This window comes from Corvus brachyrhynchos, unplaced genomic scaffold, assembly GCF_000691975.1.
Source record: "Corvus brachyrhynchos isolate BGI_N302 unplaced genomic scaffold, ASM69197v1 scaffold114, whole genome shotgun sequence".
Classification (NCBI taxonomy): Eukaryota; Metazoa; Chordata; class Aves; order Passeriformes; family Corvidae; genus Corvus; species Corvus brachyrhynchos.
Window position 1 is genome coordinate 5,302,074 of NW_008238337.1, and position 9,539 is coordinate 5,311,612.

Consider the following 9,539-nt stretch of genomic DNA (forward strand, 5'->3'; position numbering starts at 1 on the left):
GCATTTCTGGGTGGCAGGGAGGTGTGGGGAGGGAGCAGCTTCCCCGGCCAGCTGCGCCCACGGTGCCCAGCCTGAACCCTCAGCAAGGCACACAGGGCAAGTCTCCCCACGGTTCCGTGCAGCCTCTGGGAACTTCAGCCTGGAGATGGCTCTTGGAAAGAGTCTCCTGCTCTTGGTTCAAAACCACAGGTTTCCCACCCATTTGAGTTGGTGACAATGAGGAACGAGGAGCCAGAATGTGCCAGTCCCAGAGCAGGTTCCAGGCCACTAGGAGCTGCCTGGTGAGCACACCTCTGCTCTGCAGGGACACAGGAAGCTGAGCTTCTGTCAAATCAAATGTCAGCATAGTGGGAAGATTTGTATGAGAGCCTTAATGCATATCCCAGGCTTTTCCAGAGGAAGATACACTTACTCCTGGCATGCAGGGCTCTCCAGCTTGCCTCAAACCACTTCGGTGTGTGAGCACAATCATAGCTGCTAGGACTAAAGGTGGCCCTAAGAGCAGGAGTTGGAAATGGAGAAGTCAAGGGGGACCCAAGTATGGTGTTTCAGTTAATCCAGAGGTTCAGAGTGTTTCCTGTTTCCCAGGTGGTCTGCGGGGAGACCTGTGCTCGCTGCACCGTCAGCACAACCGCTCGAGGAACTGGAGTGCTGGGAAAACGACAAACCGAGGTTTGCAAATGAAGAAAACAGCCAGAAACACAGAGGAAACCAAGAGGGTGGAGGAAAAGGAGGCCAGGATGAAAGCTCCAGCCCATGGTGTTATACAGCTCAGAAAGGAGCAGCATGGAGAAGGGCTGTCTGATGGGATGAGCCACCAGGACAAACGGGACAGGGTTACTTCCATCTCCCTCTTTGCTGTCCATTTATTTCCCAAAGAACAGAGATTAGCAGGAAGCGGTGGAAAGCTGAGGCAAACAGTCCCAGGCAGACAAAACCCAGACTGCTAAAATGAACTGCCGTTCTCCAGCTATTTCAAGTGCAATGACAAATGTGCCCAGGACAGGTTGTTGGGTCACTTCTGAGTCACATGGACGTTGAAGCGGGGTCTGTCTCTTCGCCAGCACCTGAAGTCAGCACCATTAGCCAGGTCTCTGATCTCCCTGCTCCACTCCAAAATACTTTCACTTGCCTCTGGCAACTGAGGCTGGGCACCATGGAAGGATTTCTGCAACTATCTACTGATCCAAAAGCGCCAGAAAGGCATCAGGAGTAGCTGCTACATCAGGACACCTTTGAACCACCCAGGTGTTCACAGGGGGCCCAGGCATTACCAAAGTCAGGGTAAAATTTAAGTTGCCCCCTGATTGGTACCTTCTTTACATGTGGAATTTGCATGTGGCAGCAAGATCCACCTTATATCAAATACCAAGGCAAAGGCTAATTTAAATTCTTTTTGTTCGGTAGTATGGAACAGTAATAAATCTGGGAAACCACTGGAAAGAAGTTTAAGAGGACATACAGATTGCAGTCACACATCAGCAATTAGGAATCCCAGGAAGGAGAAAGCACCTGACTTGGTCTTTATTGAATATTATTCTCAATTAGAATATTCATCATACATACAAGACAATTCCTTGATTCCAACTTCCACAGACATGTCCAAATTACATCATATCCGCAGAACAGAGGGAAGGAAGTTATCTTAATCTGTCTCTGAATAAAGCATTATTGAAACTCTCAATGATCCTGCCTGAAGCTCACTGAGGTGCAGAACCCTGGCAGATGCTGCACAGAAATATGACTGCCTGGGTGAGCCTCCCAAAACAGCTTGCAGGAAAATGATCCCATTAAGGCTGAGGCTTCCCAAGCATCCCCCACGAATGGCTGGCAGGAGGCTGAGGCTCTGACTTGGAGGGGAACATGCACTGCACAGCAGGTAGACTCCAAGGTTGCTGCTGCCCGTGGGGAGTGCAGTCCCACCTGGACACTGTCCAGGTATTCCTTGCCTGGAAAGCCAAGTTCTGGACAGAGCACGTGCTGTTGACTGTGAGGTTCGTTGAATCTGAGGTTACTCTTTGCCTGGGGCTACCCCTGTGCACGGCCAGCCCTGGGAACAGAGCTTCAGTTCAGAACTTTCCTACCCCTGTCCCTTGTCCCTTCCCAGTGATGCCAGTCAGACTGCCAGGTGTTTTCTAATAACAGATCATACATTTCAGGCCAGAGGGATCCTCACGCTCATCTGGCCTCTGCTAAGTAGGAGAAGAGACCTGAGGGCTTTTCTGTCTCCATTCCTGATACAAATCCCATGTCTCTGCTTGGAGTTTTGACAGGACTCCTTTGCAATGAAACCCCCGGGATGAGAACTGCATTGCCATAGCAGTGGTGTTCACTCCTGGGTCTTAGGTAAACCCAAATCCCACAGAGGGGACGCTGCACGGCCACAGTGCTTGGAGCAGGTCCCCATCCTGCCTGTGGGGCCCAGGCTGTGCAGGCACGTGGTACACATGGTCGTGAGAAGCAACAGAGCTCCCAGCTCTGTCCTTCACTGGCTCACAGAGAAGTTACATTGGCCAAAATATCAGATTTAGGATAAAAAAGTAAAGCTGAGGCAAAGTGCTTTAAACGGAAGTCCTTGTCCTGGAAATGGGGGTGCCTGGCTCCTTGCACCAGCCAAAGGAGCAGACACACACCTGCAGGGTGAGCAGCACCCCTGCTCCCTGCACCATCTTCCCCATGCAGCTCCAGCCAAGCACCTGGGCAGGGAAGAGGAGCCACAATGCTCTGCCACACACTGGTGCTGTCACCAAGGGAGCCTGGGCCCCTGGCGTGATCTCTGTGATCCTGCCCACCTCATCTATCTCCTGGGTCCCTTTGAACCATCACCTCTCACTGCCACTTACCAGGTTTCTTCAGAAATAAAAGGTATTGAGAAAAATCAATGATAATTCATTGTATCCCGTGATTTTTAAAGGCAATTAAGGCAAAGACAAGGTAAGAGGTTAGCAAAACCTCTCATTCTTTAATATATTGTATTTTCTCATTAATTCCTTAATCTTGTGACAAATTCCCCCGGGCAGAGGGCCAGCTTCCTGCCCACTTGAACTCTCGCCGAGTTTTGAATGAAGCAGGTAACGCCTCAGCACCAGCCATGTCCAGTGCTTCCCTGCGGCACTGGGGAGCTGTGGGGGTCCATGGGGGATCTCCTCTGGCCCCTTGCAAGCAGCTTGTCCTCTGACCCTGCACAAGGAGAGGGCCCTTCCTGCAGCAAACCTGGGCTCTGGGCAGACCAAGCATCCCCAGGGCACGAGACCTAAAAGCAATGGCAAAACCTTCTTGTGCAAAAAGAAGTCAATGCTCCCCAGTTGTGTCCCTGCTTATTTGCACCAGAGTTAATAACTAAATTACTGCTAATTAGGGATACTATGAATGAGAACACATCGCATTTCTGCTAATCACCAGTGTTTCTGTGTAATGTCTGGAAAATCAGAATTATTAATGAAGAAGTTATTTTGGAATTCTGAGTTTAATTCCGCAAATTCTGGATAATGGCAGTCTGGTTTGCCAGCTAATTTTCACATCGTAACATCAAAACCCCTTAATTAATAGTGAACTAATTAGAAAACACTAACTTAAAGACAGTAGGAAAAGTTCTTTCCATAAGGAGAGTCGGGTTGGAGCGAGGCAGCACAAGCTGAAGGGGCGGATGGGGAAGGGCGAGAGGAAATACTCAGTCTGGTTTTGAGCAAGTTTCAAATCAATTCTCTTTGAATGACTCGCCACAAGGCCTCCCCTTGGAAGAGCTGGGAAATGTCTCCTTCCCTTCTTCAAAGGCGAGAGCTGTAGCCCTGGGAAGGGCAGATGCAGCATTAACAACCTAAATATTTACCTGCTTCATTTTGTTTCCTAGTTATTAGGAATATTTTCCATCACTCCGCCTATCTAAACAGAGTTTCCCCCCAAAACAGCAGATATTATGGCCCTTCATTCTACAGAAATTTATTACTATGGAGTAAAAATGCTACTGTATTCCAAACATTGGCAAGAAAGCCAGGAGGCTCCGCTCCTGCCAGCTTTTAATAAGATACACATTGGAGCTGCATGTTGCTCACAAGTTGCATGTTTATTTAAACAAGAGTTTCCAAGTGTTTAGGGACAGGGGTTGCTACAACAAGTTCTTATCATCAAACACAATGGTGCTGAAACGTTCAGGAAGGAGAGTTACAAATGGAGTAACTCTGCAGAATAAATCACTGATAAATTTTCAGCACAAGTAGTTTTAACACAGGATGGAATACTGTGGATCCTGAGTCTTCGAATGGATGTGGTCACTCCTAGGATGGTTTGGGACCCATTACAAGATGAAATGATTTATTTAGGGATTTCAAATGCTTTAAATAAACCTTTCTTTTAGTCTCTGAATTACATATTTTTCTTGCAGAGCCAGAGATCTGACACTTTCTTGAGGTAATTCTGCAAGGCCAGGATCACCCAAACCTTCCCACTCGCCTGATGACAGAAGCCTCTTCTATGACTTCCAAAAAACAAAGCAAAGGGTGCTCAGGGGCTGCCTCTCGCCTTCAGTGGTGATGATAAATGGAGTTTCTCAGCTTGATTGTACTGGAGACATTGTCACACCCAATATAAAATACTCCTGGCAGTACAGCTGCTGAAGGGATGCCACTCAGGCCACGGGGTCACGCCACCCATCCGAGCTTTACCCACTGCCCGTGCCCCCAGTGCAGGACGCAGGGAGAGGGTCCCACATGGGCTTGTCACTGTTCATGGCTTAGCCTTTGATCCCTCACCAGCAGAGAGACCCAGGCCCCGTGCCTGGACGCACCAGGCGCTCGCCCAGCGCCGGCTCTGTGCGGGTCCCGCACAGGGATCCCCAGCTGGTGCCCTCTTCGGTTTTCCCCCATACGCTGGGATCTCTGCATGTCCCCACAGCACTGCTGGGAGCTGGCACAGGGCTGGGCACGCACCGAGGCACCCTGTGCCCAGCCCCATGGGTGCTGGCTGCTGGAGCACCCACAGGGCTCGGCACCCATGGGGCTGGCACCTGCCAGGAGGAGCCACACATGGCAACAGCCCAGGGCAGAGGCAGGAGCATGACCCCGAAGGCACCGTGCCTGGGGCCAGCCCCGGCCCCGAGGCAGGAGTTGTGAAGGGTCCGGTTTAATGAGACCTGAAAGCTGCGGGAGCCGCGTGTTGGTCCCGCGGGCTCGCCAGCCGGTCCGCTGCCCGGGAAATCGGCAGATGTCAGAGGCGATCGGATCTCAGCCTCTCGCGTGTCAGCAAAGAGCTTGCAGATGTGAATCCCTCAGCTCCATGCTCTAAACGCACCCATAGGTGCCTCCCACGCCCACATTACCATCAGTTGCCAACCAAAGCACGGCGGTGAGAAATAAAGTCCATCCCACACTCCCTGGCCTGTTTTTGACACCCACCATGGCTCACTGACCCCCCAGAGATGGAGAAGGAATGGTTTAATTAACTTTACTCTTACTCATCTTAGCCAAGCTCTGAATGAATGTGAGGGACACTTATTGAATCGAAGCTGGATGGGGATGCAGGCTCCAAGCTGCCCCCACCGAGCCTTCAACACTTCTCCCAGTCCACAAACTGGGAGTTATGTCCAGCCCTCAGCTCCAGGCTGGCTGCTGGGAACCAGAGCAGGAAGATAAGCGATCCTCTGCTACAGCACCACTGAAAACTGCTGGGCTCGGTAAATAAAAGGAGTCTCTAAATATTATTTTTGGTAGGGATTTTCATCTGAAAAAGTAAAATGCCATAAATCAGGCACAATGCTACAATCAGCACATACTTGTGACTAAATGCATCCTGTAGCACATTTCAGCATAAATTACAGCCATTTGATTTAGACTTTGCTGCACAAAGCTATATTATTTAAATTCAGCCAGAATTGAGTCCACTCACATTGCTATACACTTATAAACCATAGTCATGATTATTGTCATAAACTTCTGCAAACTGGCTGTTGAGTTACTTTGCCACATCATCATCTATAGTAAACAAGACTTATTTTACATTTTTCTCTCCTTTCCTGACAATCTGCCACAAAACACGCTGCAGAACTGAGGCTGAAGTTGTGGCCGGATTCCCACAGCACGTGCGCAGCAGTACCTGCACCCTGGGGAGGACAGAAAAGCCTGTGTGCAGCCAGAATCATGGAATCATTAAGGCTGGAAAAGACCTCCAAGATGAAGCTTCAAGCTCCACTGCAGGACTCTGTGCGAGGCTCCCCATGCCCACTCCTACCCCAGAAGGGCAGGTAGGCAGGAGAGGAAAATCAAATGGGAAGGGAGGCTGTGGGATGTATTCCAGGGCAGGACTTGAGGGGAGGTGTCTCAGCGGTGTGAAGCATCACCCTGTCACAGTGGCACTGACAGTGTCCCTGTGTCCTGCCTGACCTCCTGGGAAAGCAGTGACCCCCAGCACACACCTCCCAATGGGCCACAGGCACCAGCCCAGGGGCAAAGGGCTGGGGTTGGAGCATCAGCTGCCTTCTGTTGGTACCAGAGCACTCCCTCCAGACGCAGAGCTTTTGATTTGTGAATCATTTTTTGTTCTCTGTGCAGAACCTATGAGCTCATCCCTAGAAACAGCGTGAGCAGGAGTGAGACAGGGAGAATGCTGCAGTTTTGAAGTTTTCCAAGTTCATCAAAGAAAGTCAGAGTGTCTGGCCTGAATAACAAGTCCCATAACTGTAAAACTGTCCAGTGCCCCTTTCCCTGCCACGATGGCAGCATTCCTCCCCAGCCTGGGGGGACCACTCACTCACTAGCTGGCTTGTCTGACTAAATTAATGTTTTACATTTCTCCTCTAGTTTGCAAACTTTCAAAAAATTAATCCCATCATTTCAACAAGTGTAACAACTAAATTATCATCTTTACATGATTAAAGTCTCTGCTGCGTCTTTTCTTGGCAAACATTACATGCCCATAATTTTACTAAATGTAATAAACCAACCATAGAACTATTAATTTTAGCATGGTATTCATGACAATTAGAAACGCATGAACCTTAAAATGATAAAAACTGAAATGAATACCAAAATAGCATGAAACACAAGAATCCAGCTCCTCAAACCAGGGAAATGGATATAATTGTCTGGTGTCACAACATCCATTTCAAGAGACAGCCCCAGCACCAGCTGGGATGCCACAGGCTGGAGCCCAGTAGTGCCCGGGGCAGGGGTGGCATCCATCCCGGGGCCCTGGGGGCTTCACTCTGAAACCCTCCCAGCTTCAGACCCGCCACGCCACAAGGATCCCCACTTCTCCTACTGCTGGGCTGGGTGCCTGCAGGGAGCTGAGCTGTCCTAGCCTCAGGGGCTCTGGCCAGAGGAGTCCCCACCTGCAGTTCAGTGCCCCTGCCTTCGAGTTGCCAGATCCACTGCTTCCAAAGAGCTGGAAATTATCCCTTTTAACTTAGAGAACCACATGAGTGAGAAGCTCCTTTTCCTCACTTTCAACAGCTGAACTTTTTTTTTAAGAAAAAAAGAATAAAAGAAAAAGCAAAAAACTAGACACTGAGTATTTGATCCAAAGCCAAGAACAACCTTTGGTATCAAGCTATTCCTGAGCTGCTTTGTTTATAGATACCAAAATACACACACACCACCCCACACTGCTGCAACCACTTAGAGCGCAAACCGCTTCCATCCGTGCGGCCCACAGGCACAAATCACACGCTCAGGCCGCAAACACCAGGGGCCAGCAGCTGGACTGGGGCTGGTGGCCACGGGAGAGCCGCTGCTGAGGGCCTGGCCCAGCCCTGCCGCTCGCCCTGCTCGCTGTGTCCTAGTTTGCACAATTCCTGACGGACTGGACGGTTCTGCGTTTCCTTTTCCATTATTGCTGATTGCCAAAATATTTGTGCAGTGATGGAATTTGCCTGCCAGAACTAGAGCAAGAGGAGGGAGCTCTGTTTTCATCTGACCTCGAGTCAGGAGAGGTTCTGGGTCCCCGGCTGGAACTACTGGAGCTGAGCTCTGGCTGGAGCCCAGCGCTCCTCCTGGGACGAGCCCGGGCGGGCTCTGCCTGCCGTGCTGGGGGACGGTGGGAGGGCTCCTGCCTCCGACAGGACAGGGCAGCCCAACCCCTAGAAGGAACCGGAATGTTTCCACTTTGCCTGAGCGCGCTAGGAAACTTTTGGAGAGACTATTTTAGCAAAATATGCTAAATGCCTCCAGATCGATGCCCGTGAGTAGGAAAAATCAAATAGCTTTGCCATCATAAACAGCAGAAGGATGGCAACCAGAGGAGTCCAGCAAGCAGTGGGACAAACAGGAAAGACTTGGAAATTTCCAGGGCATTGTTTGAAACGCAAGACAGAACATTCTGATCTACTTTTACTGTTTTGATGTTACATTTCATGTTTTAAAACACTCCATGCCTTTACAGAAACACTGCAAAGATGTCAAAAGAATTCAAATACACCAACTGCTCTTAACTTGGCTCTCCTTAGTCATTGCTGATTAGCAACACTTCCATCCGAATGGAGGCAAGACATTTAAGGACAGCCACATGGAGCCACTTTGGTTGTCACTCGGCCCACAGGAAGGACAGGGGAGGTCTCCTCCTTTCACAGAAGGTTGGGCAGCTCCCAGCTCCAGCATCACTGCACCCCAGACTGGGGGCAGGTACCCCATAACACAGCAGCAACGTGCCAGGGCACAACCTTCTGTTGATGAAAACAAGCAAGAACTTCCCAACCAAGTGGTGACTCAGAAGGGGCACAGAGAGATCAGCTGTCACCAACTTGTGGGACAATGGGAACAGACAGCACAGGCACCCACTGCTCCTTACTGGGGTTGGGGAGGCAGCGGGGGATAGGGTACAGGAGCACTTTTAGAGGCACTGAGCAGCCACCCCATGCAAGGGATCACTGGCTCAGCAGGGACAGCCTGGAGCCCTGCACGGGGGAACGGTGACACCGCTGTGGCAGCAGGACCCCCACCACCCCCACCAACAGCAGAGACCAACAGCTCCCAGGCCCAGGCTCACATATAAAACCCTATCCACAAAACCCCATTTCCAGCACTGCTGCTCCTGCCCAGGGCTCCGTGTCCCATCCCTGCTGGGCACACAGCTCAGCTGGTGCCCTGGCGAGGCTCTGAGCTGCCTTCTGAGGGCTGCAGGTCTGAGGACACCGTGGGTCACAGCTCTGCTGCAAACATGTGTCCTTGTGATGATTTTGGCAACAGAAATGGCCTAAATATTTGTTCAAGAGTAGTGAGTGTCTTTGTGTGTCAGGCACAGAGAGACTTTTCTTCTGCGTCTGCTCAGCCATTTATCCTGCTTTGTTGCTGCCAGTTGGAAGCTGGACTGTGCAATCCAGGCCCTCGCAGAGCAGGATGAGTTTTTAGCCAGGCAGAGAAGTGTCTTGCTGAGCCCAAGCCCTCAGACTCAGTCTCACATCTCTCCCCATGTGTACACAGGTGGCACAGCAGGTTCTCACCCTGGGCTCCAGGCCACGGCTCCCCAGAGCCCCACGGCGCCTGTGCCCTCCCTGGGGAGCTCTCACAGCCCCCTCCACAAGGGACAAACCCACGCTTCTGTGGCAGAGCACT